The sequence below is a fragment of the Canis lupus genome, chromosome 15 (assembly GCF_011100685.1).
Source record: "Canis lupus familiaris isolate Mischka breed German Shepherd chromosome 15, alternate assembly UU_Cfam_GSD_1.0, whole genome shotgun sequence".
In the NCBI taxonomy this organism is placed as follows: domain Eukaryota; kingdom Metazoa; phylum Chordata; class Mammalia; order Carnivora; family Canidae; genus Canis; species Canis lupus.
The window spans coordinates 60,987,994-61,002,634 of NC_049236.1; the positions used below are offsets into that span (position 1 = coordinate 60,987,994).

General features: G+C 36.6%; 1 protein-coding gene across 1 annotated transcript in view; it reads right to left on the minus strand.

The window, feature by feature from the left end:
* The window catches only part of MARCHF1 (membrane associated ring-CH-type finger 1), a 798,496-nt gene that overhangs the window by 781,825 nt on the left and 2,030 nt on the right, over window positions 1-14,641 (minus strand). The window lies entirely within an intron of this gene.

Consider the following 14,641-nt stretch of genomic DNA (forward strand, 5'->3'; position numbering starts at 1 on the left):
CCTACAATCTATTAGAAAATTAAATAGTAACATAAATGTAGGTTAATATTGTGCTTTTCTTGTGTTACACCTTCATAGGAGGCAGGGTGTGCTGTATATGCACAGCACTAGGCCCTGACCCTTCTACACAACCGTGTAACAATGCTATGATTTTTTGGAAACATTTTCCTAAAAAGATGATTTAACAATATTAAATATATATTTTTTTCAAAACGAAATAAAGCAACCCTAATCTTAGCACTCTAACAAAATATTTACATTTTTGCCTAAAACTTTCCAGTTATCTATATAATCTCATTCATAGTGTTTACATTTCAGTATGCTTTTTAGTATACTGAAATTTTATGTTGGATCTTTTTATATTATAAAAATTTTACATATTTATTTCAATGTATATGCTATTCACATTTTCCGTAAGAATTAGAATGATTTTCTCATTTCTATGTGTTCTAGAGTAGTTTGATTCAAAATAATTCCTTCACCATTTGCCATTACTACCAGCCACATAGCTTTTGTACCTATATCCAAACCACTGCACTACAGCAAGGCTGCTTCATTTATAACATAAGATCTACATTTCTTCTGTGTTTTAGGTATAGTTTGGCTACCAAAGGGAGACAATCTTGTTACGAGTGACATCTGTTCAGAGGGCCCAAGCACCGCAGGGAGGGAGATTTTTCACAGAAACCCCTACCATACAGTTGTACAGTCATATTTCAAACAACAATAAATTCGTCTACTCCTGTCCAAATTTCTGCCTGATACATGTTCTTAGCCTCTGACCACCATCTCCAGAAAACTACAAAATAATAATGGTGATAGAAGAGATTCTTATATTTTCAGAGATTTTGAATTTTCAAAATTGTAACAGGTTAGATATGCATTCGTCCATACTAATGAATTTTCCTTCTACTGTTTTACTAATGATTTTAATCAGAAATGTGGAGTGTCTACTGAACATCTCTGATAATTTTTGTCCTTAAAATGTTAACTGGATGAATTATGTTAATAGATTAATTTTTCAAAAATTAAACTTCCCACATACTCCTAGAAATAACCCCATTTCTTCATGCTGTTCTTGTTTTAGTATATGTTCATATTATTTTTCTTGATATTATTTCTGACTTTTTGACACCAATATTCATTTGGTAGCAATGTATAATTTATCGCCATAGAAGTGTTCATAGTAATCACTTATATTCCTTTGTGTTTCTGAAGTATCAGATATAATGTCGCTTCTTTCACTTTTGATTTTATTTATCCTCTTTTTTCTCGATTAGGGAAATTGAACCCTACCTTACATCACTCACAAAAGTTAACTTGAAATGGATTAAAGACTGAAATGTAAGATCTGAAACCATAAAACTCTTAGAAGAAAATATAAGGAAAAAGCTCCTTGACACTGGTCTGACAATGAATTTTTAGATATGATACCAATAGCGCACTGCAACAAAAGCAAAAATCAAGCAGTGGACTATATTAAACTAAAAATCTGCAGAGAAAAAGAAAAAATCAAAATTTGTTTAAAGTCTATCTATGGAATGGGAGAAAATATTAGCAAATCATCTACCTGATAAGGAGTTAATATCCAAAATATACAAGACACTCTTCCAACCCAATAATAAAAAATAAATAATCCAATTTAAAAATGGACAGAGGACCTGAATAGACACTTTTCCAAAGAACATATACAGATGGCCAACAGGCGTATGAAAAATACTCAACATCACTAGTCATCAGGGAAATGCAAATTGAAATCACAATAGGATGCCACCTCACACCTGTTAGGATGGTTGCTATCAAAAAAAAACAAGAGATAGCGAGTGTTGGTGAGGATGTGGAGAAGAGGGACCCCATATGCACTGCTGGTGGGCATGTAAACTAGTACAGCTATTATGCGAAACAGTATGTAGCTTTTTTAAAACATTAAGAATAGAACTACCATATGATCCAGCGGTCCCACCTCTGTGTATATATCTGAAGTAATAGAAATCACTGCCTGCACCCCCATGTTCATAGCAGCATTATTCACAAGAGCCAACACAAGGAAATAACCTCAGTGTTCATCAGTGGACGAATGGATATGGAAAATGTATATATATATAGTGAAATCTTAGCCATAAAAAAGAAGGAAATCCTGACATCTGTAACAACATGGATAATAAGGGCATTATGCTAAGTGAAATAAGTCAGGGAAAGATAGACACTGTCTGTTCTCACTTAATATGTAGAGTCTAAAAACTCCAAAGTCACAGAAACAGAAGAAGAATGACGGCTGCCAGGGGTGGAGGAGAACTAGTGAAGGTGGCACAAGGGTACCAACTTCCAGTTATAAGATGAATACGTTCTGGGGATGTAGTGTACAGCATGCTGCCTGTAGCTAACAATACCACGCTGAATACGTGAAACTTGCTCAGAGACGAGATCTCCCATTTCTCATCGCACACAAAAAAGGAACTATATGGGATGATGGATGTGTTAACTGAACTTACTGTGGTAATCATCTCATAGCACATATGTGTAACAAAACCTCACATTCCACGCCTTCAACTTATATAGTGTTCTATGTCAATTATATTTCAATAAAACTAGGGAAAAATAAATAAATTTTTCAAAAAAAATGTTTTAAAGTATAAATACACAATAAAAACAGTATCTATATCATAGATTTGAAATAAAGATTAAATAAGTGATTCTGCTTAAAGTACCTTTCAAAAAAGTTAGTTCTCAATAAGTGTCAGCAATGATTGTTATTATTATTTTTATGATACAGAGACAACATGATTATCTACCCAGTATATAGAAAAGAACCTCAAAAAAATCTACCAGAAGAAGCAAAATAGTAAGTTTGCTGGATGGAAAGTCAACATGTAAAAATCAATATTCATCACCAACAACGATTTAGAATGTGTGTCTTTTTAAATATTCACAATTATGAAAAAAAAAAACAGTAATCATCCTGGGAATAAGACTTACAGAAGTTAAGGGAGATCCTTATAGAAAAAAAGTTTACAATATCATCAAAGCACCCAGAAGTAGAACTAGATAAATAGAGATGTGTAACATATATGTGGATTACAAGGCTCTATCTCAAAAATGACAGTCCTCTCAAATTAAACTATAAAATCAATGCACTTCCAACCCCAACAGGGGATAAGCCAGAGGCTTAAAGAAAAGATAAATCACATCCAAAGGGACTTGGTACAGAGATGTGATGATAGTTAAAGGAAGGATGTTGCTTGTTATCTCTCCCTTCACTACCACAACCACCACTACCTCCCAGACATGATGGAAGGGAAGCTCTGGAGTTAGGGAAATCCAGATGGAACCGGAGCCTTGTAATACAGGACTTGTGGGAATAGAAGTATGTACCCATCTATTGCCACATCTGCTAAAGCCAGAGAGGGAGCCAGAGCAATAAACTCCCTTAGCTCGCTCGCTCTCTCCCCAGGCTCCTGCTGGTGCCTCCCACCGGTTAAATCCAATAAGAAGTCAGAAGCCAAAGAATCACAAAGGACAGAGCTCCATGGAGAACTGGTCTAAAGAAACAACTGAAGAATATCCATCATGTAGAATGTTTTATGGAATTTAACAGACAGATGCCACAATAACATGGAAAAGTTTATAAAAACAGCCAAGACAATTTTGAAAACTAAGGAGTAGAATTCTTTCTGACAGACATAAAGACAGCTTATAATGTTCAAAGGAACGAAGAATCAAGTATTGCATTGGCACAGAATTAGACAGAATAGATTTAAATATATGACACTTACATATGCCAGACTTAGCCTTACAAATCAATGGAAAAATTAAGGTAGAACAGTTGGCTATGTATAGGCCAGGGGTTGAGGAGTGGATGGTGGTCTCCACTTTTGAACAACCAGAAAAAATCCCAACTATGCCAGAGACCTTAGTGCAAAGCATTAATGCCTTCAATACGGAACTGGATCTTAGAATCTCTTTATAATCTTTAAGAAAAGACTCCTCCAACAAGTAAAGCCAAATTTATAGAGGAAATGAATGCTAAAACTGAGAGTAATAAAATTTCAAAATCTCTACGTAATAAATGACATTGTAATACAATTTTTAAAGAGAGAACAAGAAAGTATTTTCGATGAACATAAACGATAGAAAGTACTTAAGGTGTGTACAAGCAATTCTTAGAAGTGAATTATAAAAATCCGAACTTAAGGGGAAAGAAAAAACAAAGTATTTAAAAGGTAATGTACAAAAGAGAAGATTTAAATGGTCCTCATAAGATATGAAAAATGCTCTGGGGCACCTGGGTGGTTCAGTTGGTTGGACTCTGGGTTTTGACTCCAGTCGTGATCTCAGGATCTTGAGATGGAGCCCGGTGTCTGGCTCTGCTTAAGATCCTCTCTCTCCCTTTCTGTCCCTCCTCCTGCTCACACACACACATGCTCTCTCTTTCTCAAATAAATATGTAAAATATATAAAATCTTTTAAAAACATATGAAAATGGTCAACAGCACTAACTGTGTAAAGGAAAACAAAACACCAGTGAGTTATTTAGATTTTTACATGCAAAAAATAAGAAATCTGATAATTCTTCAAACATTGCTGAAGGACATGTAAACTGACACAACCACCACACTGAGAATATCATCATCTGTAAGGATAGACAGGCCTGTAAAGATCTGCTGAAAACAGAAATCTAGCCTCTACATTTTCACAATTTTACTACATATTTAAGTAGCTATAACTAATATATAAAATTACTTTTATGGTTGTAAGGGTTCTGAAAGTGATATAACATTATAATTATCCTTTGAAGCTTCCTATTTCACTCAAATTTTAAAGATTGAGCTACACTGACACATGGAAATTTTAGTTCATTCTAACATCTACATAGTATTCAATTGCTTCAAGATACTATAATTAATAATTTTTAGAATTTTTACATTAGCACAAATGACATTATCATAAATTTATGTCTCTATGCCCACACGCAAGTTTTTCTAGAAATATAATTGGAGAACACCTCCATAAATGTAATACCATACAGTTGGTAGACTACATTGACATGAAAAAAAGATGTCCAAGAGACATTATAAGACGACAAGGCACAGCACAATGCATATTTATCAAAATGTGTATGTTCTTATCTATCTGAGCATCACTGTATATGGTGTATGTGAGACTTAAATGTATATATTTTAGATAAATCTCAGGAAGAAAGTCAATATTTTTGAGTTGAAAGGGAATTAAAGAGGACTTTTATTTTTCACTCAATATTTCTATGTCGTTTAAATTTTTTTACAATAGATATGCTTTACCTGAAGTTTGACAGCTATAAAATGCTGAAAAAACTCCACACTTATTCTTTTATTTTGCATTGTGTTTACTATACTACTATGGTCTAGTAAAAATACCCTTTGATATCAGGTGGGATGTTTATGGTGCATACGCTTCACAAAATAATAATTAAGCAATTAACTTATCCTTCAAATAAAGTTTCCTTCATATCACTATCAAAGTGAAATGCTTTCATTATTGAAAATTCAAGAAGGAAGAAGGAAAAAGAAAGAAAGAAAGAAAAAGAAAGAAAGAAAGAAAGAAAGAAAGAAAGAAAGAAAGAAAGAAAGAAAGAAAGAAAGAAAGAAAGAAAGAAAGAAAGAAAGGAAGAAAGAAAGAAAGAAAGAAGGAAAGGAAGAGAAAGGGAAAATATACACTTGCTGTATAATGATGCCAATTATTAATACTCTCCATTATTCCTTTGTTTATCTACGTGGAGGTGATGGTGGTTATTGTTGCCAAATTTCTTTGTCTCATGCAACTAAATCTCCAAATTTCATCCACACCTAAAAAGTACCAAGACAACTCAAAACTTTGTGTATAACATACATCTCATTTAAAAAAAAAAAAAACTATACCTGACAGTTTAAAGAATCTATGTTAACTTTAACAATGGTATGAACTATTACATTAAATACCTACTATTTATTACGAGATTTACTTACTACCTTTAATCCTCATGACAACCCTCATAGAAAGTTGTACTATTATCCATGTATTGCAGAAAAGGAAATCAACATTTAAAAGCATTAAGCAATTTGGGCCAGTGTCCCCTCACAAATGAATAGACATTATTCTAAAACAGCTTTTTATGGCTTAGAGTCAGTCAGCTTTTCCAATGACCATTGTCTCCCATTTCTCTAATAGGGAAACTAAGCTTTTCTGTTTAAAAATAAATTTTCAAATTTTCTCTACGTAACAGACATTTCCCTAAGTAAAATATAATCATTTTTCTCTCATTGAGGAAGAATATAAAAGCATTTCATTTCTAAAAGCATAGACACCCCCCCGAGCAACCACATGATAAGGTGGGTGCACGTGATCAAATTCACACCACAGCTGCTAAGTGAGTAGGAGCCCATGTGGACTAAAGGGCTTGTGAGTTCAGAGTCTGCAATCGACATAACTGTTACCACCACTAAAAAAAGAGAGAGAAAGGAAAAAATATAGGTTACTCTTTGCTCTTCACAAAACAGATAAAAGGAAAACTTGGTAATTTTAAATTGTTCTTTTAGTTATTTACTAAAATAAGTCAGTGATGATAATAACTTATTTAAAACAAACATTAATTCCAATTTAAAAAATGGGCAGAGGACCTGAAAAGACATTTCTCCAAAAAAGACATCCAGTTAGGCAACAGACAGATGAAAGCATGCTCAATATCATTATCAGGGAAATGCAAATGCAATGACATATTACCTTATGTCTGTCAGAATGGCCAGACTCAAAAAGAAAAAAATGAGAATGTGAAGAAAAAGGAAATCTCATGCACTGTTAGTGGGAATGTAAATCAGTGCAGCCCCTAGTGAAAATAGTATGAAGTTTCCTCAAGAAATTAAAAATAGAATTACCATCTGATCCACTGATTCCACTACTGGGTATTTACCCAAAGAAAAACAAAAAAACACTAATTCAAAGATACAGGCATCCTTATGCTTATTGCAATTATTTACAATACTCAAGATGGAAGCAATCCAAGTGTCCATAGACCGTAGAAGGTATACCGAAAATGTGGTCTCTCTCTTTCTCTCTCTCTCTCTCTCTCTCTCTCTCTCTCTCTCACACACACACACAGAAATATTACTCAGCCATAAGAATTATGAGATTTTGCCATTTGCAAAAATATGCATGAACCTAGAAGGTATTATGCCAAGTGAAATAAGTTCAAAAAAGACAAATAGCGTATAATTTTCACTAATATGTGGAATCCAAAAAACAAATAAAAAGTAGAAATAGACCCATAAATACAGAGAACAAACTGATGGATGCCAGAATGGAAGGGCTGGGTGATGGGCAAAATGGGTGAAGGGGAGTGGGAGATACAGGCTCCCAGTCCTGGAACCAGTAAGTCCCAGGGATAAGAGGCACAGCACAGGGAACATAGTCAGTGGTACTGAAATCGCATCGTATGGTGACAAATGGTAGCTACAGTTGTGTTGAGCACAGCGTGATGAATGTACAGCTGTCCAGTCACTGTGCTGTACACTTCAAAAGAATGTAACGCTGTGTACTGTGTCACTATATTTCAAGGAAAAAAATTCTTAGATCCCAGTAAGAGTTGTATCCTATACCATTGAGAGTCAAATTATTCAAAGAAATTCTCCCACTAGATGTATCTCCATTGAGTGTAACTTAGCATGAAATAGAAGATTCCTTTCATATCATTTTTCTCTATATGTAATTCTATCATAAAAGATATTGCGATTCATGCACAAAAGTATTAAAAAAAAATAACCAACCCCCACAAGAGAACAATTCAGATTTAACGGAAGCTATCACTTTGAAGTTTTGTCTCAGATGGTCATTTCTTTTCATTCAAGTATTTATTTACTTTAGCAAAAATAAATCATACCTATTAAAGATTATTTGGAAAATATGGATAAAATAGTTGGATAAAAAAAACCAACAATAGTTCTATGACCACCATCAACATTTTGAAATACGTCCTTTTAATGTTTAAAGAAAAACCAAGTTACTGAGTCCTGAGTGGTGGAAAAATTTTAACACCTTTTGCAACATTTTAACAGTATTTAACAGTATTGGTAACTATGGTTCACCCTAATGACAAAAGTCCACAGAAACAGTGTCTATTACCACTGCTTTTAAGATTGGTTTCTTAATTTGTGTCTGTCTACAGAAACTAAAGGAGGAGATATTTCTCCGATTTTGTTTCTCACAGTCCAAGGGTAGTTATCCTCTACTATGAATGTTGTAAGGAACAAATCGAGAAGTCCCACACTTTACCTTTTATACTTGTTATTCAACATCTCGATAATCTGCCCAATTAATTCCCCCACTTCTAATCCCCTCTTATTTATTGTTCATGGTACAAATCTTCCTGTCATGTAGTAATTACTGAATAAATACTTGTTTCTCCATTTACTTATTAAACATTTTTAAAAGATTTTATTAATTTATTTGAGATAGAGCAAGAGAGAGAGAGAGAGAAGAGAGAGAATGAGCACGGGATGTGCATACTGGGGGGCGGGGGGAAGGGGCAGGGAGAGGGAGAAGGAGGCTCTCCACTGAGCAGCGAGCCCCACACCGCACCAGCTCGATCCCAGAGCCCCGGGATCAGGACCTGAGCCAAAGGCAGATGCTCAGCCCACTGAGCCACCCAGGTGCCCCTTATTAAACATTTTAAAAACAATACAGGATTAAGAGATTTCATAAAAGGTTAAGTTTGAAAGTAACCAATAAAACTAAACCAAGGTATATAATTAAAAAGGGAGAATTGTGGGCAAGAGCTCTTGTATATATTATGCTAAATCTTAAAAAGGGTCACTTTACACTGTGTCTGGAATAGAACTTTGGGTTCCATTAAGGCAAAATTGCTAAGAAATATCAAAGGAAATATAGCTCTAAGTGGAAAATAATTTGACTCTAGTTCCCTGAATTTCAAATTTGGGAGGAATTAGCAGAACCAGAATCCAAACTTGTGTGAGTACGCAGGCAATTTAACTTTATTAAAACTTAAGCACAGGAACTCATCTGGGACGGAGTAATTAAATGTGGCCCTGCACCATGCTTCAGCACCATCTCTACAGACGCTCCGTGTTACACTGTTAAAATCAATCTCAAGTCAAATTTTAGTTGAAATGCTTTTAAAAGAGAAAAGTCTACCTACAATTACGACCCTAAAAATTAACAAATAACTAATTAAAATCTATAAATTTTGTAACAATATAAAACTACTTAGATATAGAGTTTTAGAAGCTTTTGATGCAGGTCTTAAGATATCATCAAGAGGTAGGACAAATAAATCCATCAATAAATGAATAAATACCTCATCCCTTATCTTTCAACTCTATGTAACTAGAAATCCACTAACTAAAAATCATCAATTCCTACAATTCTCACATTTTTAAATATCCATGACTTTAAGTATCTGTTAGTCTGCATGGATTATATACTGTTCTCCCCAGGTCCTGCATAGATTTGCTTTTTGCTCCAACATCATCTGGTTTATTCACAAGGCCCCTCCTTACTGTCACCATCACACACACACACACAATCACATACATACATGCGTACACATTTCATCCTTTAATACTCAAAGCAGCATTTTGTGACAGTCCCTCCTACTTGGCACATCGCCCTCCTTCGGGCTTATCTGGACTCCCTCGAAACTGTCAAGCTTTCCGGACAACAGGTCTTGAGCACGCTTCCTCTGTCCCCCTGTTAGAAAACTCTTCCCTTCTCTCTCCATCTAATTAACTCGTTTTCATCCTGTTGATCGATGGCAGCTCAAGTGTCACCCTCTCAAGGCGGCTGGCCCGGATCTCCCTCGCTAAGTCAGACTCCTACAACAGGCTTTCTGGTCACTGTGTTCTTGTCCTTCAAGGCATTCACTCTGGCACGTGTGCTTCTGTTTGTGTAGTTACCTAATTAATTTCACAGAAATAAAACTTTCCAAAGAGGCAGTAATCACGCCACATTTTACTACTCATTATACCACCAGAACCTAATCAGGGAATATATATTAAGGGGAAGTAAAAAAGGAGGGAGGGAGGGAAGGAAACTGATTAGGTCCACGGATGACCTCATAGTTAGTAAAAGAATTCTTTCACTGGCCTCACTTGGTGACTTGAAAGATGACGGATTTGTAAACCAAATACCTTTGAAAAATACATTGTTTTAGCTTTTTCCCTACCACCTCTCCCACCGTAAATGGATGTGGCTTAGTCTGATGCTTTTTCTTTCTTTCTTTTTTTTTTTTTTCATTTTCCTCTACAGAAAAAAAAAAAAAAGTATTTTGGCATGAATCTTAGGCCAAGTTCTCTTTAAAAGCAGAATGCAAAATTAAAACTTATGTGCTAATAGTAAAAGGCAATCCCAGGGACAACTGGGTGGCTCAGCGGTTGAGCGGCTGCCTTTGGCTCAGGTCGTGACCCCAAGGTTCTGGGATCGAGTCCTGCATCGGGCTCCCTGCGTGGAGCCTGCTTCTCCCTCTGCCTGTGTCTCTAACACTCTCTCTCTAACTCTCTCTCTCTTTCTCTCTCATCAATAAATAAATATACTTAAAAATAACAAAATAAAAGGCAACCCCAGAGAATAAGAATGAAGCACCATGTAAAGTGAAATAGGAAATACAACCCAAACAAGTATATGGAGTTGGGTTGTCACCGTGGCCAAGTGAGGCTCCACTCCACCTGGCCCCTGGGAGGAACTGCAGAAGCCTCTTTCCCGCACAACCGCCCACCCATCCCCACTGACTGAGGGGTTTCTTAAGGGGCGTTAGCTCCTCCCCACTTTGAGGCTACACTTTTAGGGGCAGAGGGAGACCTAAGGCACGCTGCTAAAACCACCAAGCAGAAGGCAAAAGGTACTCAGCATTAGTTCCAGGTGAGAAGCCAACACAATTGAGGCACGGCCTGCCTACCTCGTTTGCCAGGGTCGTGGACACAATTGGAAGTGAGTCTGAAAGGATGTATGGCAGGCCCAAGGGCAAGGGACACACCCTGAGAGAGTCACAGCACTGCTCATCGGAGCGTCAGCCTCAGATAACGAGCAAAGCCACACCACGGCCCCGAATTTCTCACTCTCCCCACGCTCCCCGAATCTCCTCGCGTCGCGCAGGCCACGGAGGGGAAGGCGGGCAGGTAGACCCCATTCCCGGCATTCTGAACACCCTGGTTGTAAGACGGAAGCTCGGTGACTTCTAATATGTTATCTGGAATATACAATCACTTAAAAATAGCATTGTATATTTTAGTTCACTTTGAGTATCCATCCGTCGCTAGACAGATTCCACAAAAATTCTAGGTCAATCCACAGAAGTGTAGTTAATTTAAGCCCTACTTGAAGTATATTGTTAAAGACATTATTTCTAAAGCTACTAACTACCATTTGCAACATTTCTTCTGGAAGAAATATATTCTTGTTTGGGGGATAGTCGTCCACATACCAATGAGAAAAGAAGTTGACATGCTATTAACTTATTGACTCTATTATATGCCAATGACAAGATACCACTCTGTTATCAGTAACAACTTGATAAAGGACAACGGTCTCTAGGAAGAGGGAAGCTCCAGGCTTTCCTGCATTCTTCACTGCCTATATGTGGGATTCATCTGCAAAGTTAGAGTGATTCACGGATCATGGGATGCCTATGTTCAGAAAAAAAAGTGAGTTTTTACATACATATGTGTGCACGTGTGTGTGTGCTGCGTGTAGAGCACTCCTAGGAGAAAGACGAGTTTTGCCAATTTATTATATTTAGTCACCATGAAGTTGAATTTACTAGCTTCAAGATTTCAGATGCAGGAGGCATTGAAGGGGGGAGCTGAATTTTGATGATGCTTTTCTCCCCCCGGGTTGAAGAGTGGGGGCATTTGCCAATCTAGACAGACACCAAGAGCTGAGAATATGGGCTTTGCTTGAGCAGGGGACCACACATATGGGACAGGGAATCCAGCAGACGTTTTAGCAGTTTTGTGGGGCTGGAGATAAAGACATTAGGGACAGGAGGCACTGAGATCTGAGTGAGAAATAAACGATGAAACATCAAGGTGACACACGCATAGTTTTACCCATGACATTTGCTGCCATACGAAGCTATACAGATGATGCTAGGAAGAAAGCTTCTGAACCGAAGAGCAGGATTCTCAGAAGTATTGCCCTGAATTGTATTTAGTACCTGTGAACGCTCCAGGGGATGCTCTAAATATCTATGCCTCAGCAGCTAGGTTCCCCTCCAAGGTATGAAGACTATTAGCACTTGACTCAGCCCAGTCACTGATTAGAGTACAGGAAGTGGCCACCTCTCCATCTTCTTTGCTTAGCAGAAGGAAAGCTGACAACTCTTTGGACTTAAATGAATCATCTAGAGCCTCTAGAATCTGTATACTCAATTACTAAAACCAAGACTAAAGAGATACTGAAAAAAAAGCTCACAGTAACCCAATTATTGGCATTAACCGACAAAATTTTAAAAGAATTTTGATTAGTATGTTCAAAGTAACAGAGGAAAAAGGTGAAAACATAGATTAACTGGTATCTATAGAAAAGAATGAAATGCACATTTGAAAACCGAAAAAATACAGTAACTAGAGTAATAACCCATAGATGAGCTTGACAGTATAACAGGTATAGTGATGGAAAGCAGGCTAGAAAACTGGAAGAAAAAGTCAAAGGAAAATATTCGCACAAGTATATATAGAGAAAGAAAGAGGAGAAAATTGTGAAACAAGTATGAGCATGTTGGGCACAGTGAAACCATGTATCAAACCTATAATTGAGATCTCAGAAAAAAAATGAAAAGCAACAGTGGAGTAGAGCTCTGTGTCAAGAATTTGCCGATGAATTTCATCGAAAACATACCAATCCACAAATTCAGGAAGCTCCTCAAATTCTAAGGGGGATAAATAAAAAGAAAACTGTACTACCTAGAAACATCAGAGTAAAATAGAAGAAAAATAAAGACAAATGAAAAATCTTAAAATCAGCCAGAGACAAAGACACATGATCTTCAAAACCACAAGACCAACAGGTTTGAAAGAAAAAAAAAACTGCCAAACAAAAATTCTATGTCCTGTTTACACAGTCTTTAAAAATAAAGGCTGTATAAAAAGATGTTCAGGCACAAAAAATGAGGGAATTTGTTGCTAGTAAACTTGCAATTAAAGACATACAACAACCCATTTAACAACTTTTATGACAAATTGCAATAAATGAATTGTCAAGAATGCCACTAATTAAAAATACTAGTTGTGTAAAATAGAAATCAGCTCATTTGCTGTGTGCACCATACCCTGTGAGAAATGCAGGGCAGATATTACTGTCTTTATTTTGAAGGGAAGGAAATTAATGTTCAAGAGATCTGAAGCCTGTCCTCAGCTGCATGACCAAGCCAGGCCAGAACACGTATTTCCGACCCAGGATTCATCATTCTGACATTGGGAAATAGAAAATATGTGATAGAGGTGTCTGGCTGGCTCGGTTAACAGAGCACACAACTCTTGCTCTCAGAGTCGCGGGTTCAAGCCCCATCTTGGGGGTAGAGGTTATTTAAAAATGAAAACTCTAACAAAATAGTAATAGTGTCATCGAGGCCCATTCAGTTGCACAATGTGTCCAATACGAAACAAAAGGATGATTCTGGCTTCTGGAGATTTTGTGTCAAATTGCCTTGAATTTGGCTTTTAAAAACTCCACTAACGATGCTATTTTAACCCAATAAATAAGATACTCTCACACTCTGGAATGTTTTCTACCGTTTCACAATAGTTGACTATCACTCTTAACTTTACAATTCCAAAGAAGCTGAGCCACCAAAACTTCTCAGTCAAAAAGATTTTACTTGACCAATTTCCGTATGGAAGGCCTACACAAAAGTCAACACTGCAATGTTTTGTGATCCATAAAACATCCTTAAACTGGAAGTTGAAAAACAGCATGGAAAAGCCCATAAAACCATCTCTGACTGAGTTCAAGATACCATTTTGCCTCAAGGAAGGCAGAGCGATTCGCTGTGTTACAGACCCTACAGTAGCTGTTCAAATCAGACAACTGCAACAGCGAAAACAGGAGGCCGTCTAATAGAAACCTAGTCCTCCTACATACTCTCTTCTTAGGAATCTTCCAGCATTCTGACATCACGCTCTTTTCTATGACCTTGAAACATCCCTGTTGCCTCCTCTGGGCAAGATACTATAGTTTTACCTTTGTCTTATAAGGCAACTTCTTCTTACCTCCCCAGCTAAGCAACCGGATGTAACAAGATGCCCAAGTATTTGTGAATACCTTAAAAAACATCGTGATAATATTCTCTCTCTAGCTCAGGGATATTATTTTACTTCGTATTTTTAAAGACAACATTGTACTGCCTATCAAATATATGAAATCATATATATTTATAAGATGCTTACACTTTCTGAGCACTTTCCTCACATATTCTAGTGTATGTCTAGTGTATGCACCCAGGTCATTGTTTACCTTCTTGGGTAAATATTTTCAAAGCCAAAGATTTCAAACATAAAACGTAACCTGTTACCTTTAATGGAGATTTTTACTTACCACATAAAGGGAATAACATATTCTATTGTTAAAGGAACTATCATCTCCCAAATACCACTAGCCAAATGCCGTATGCCTCCTGCTTACG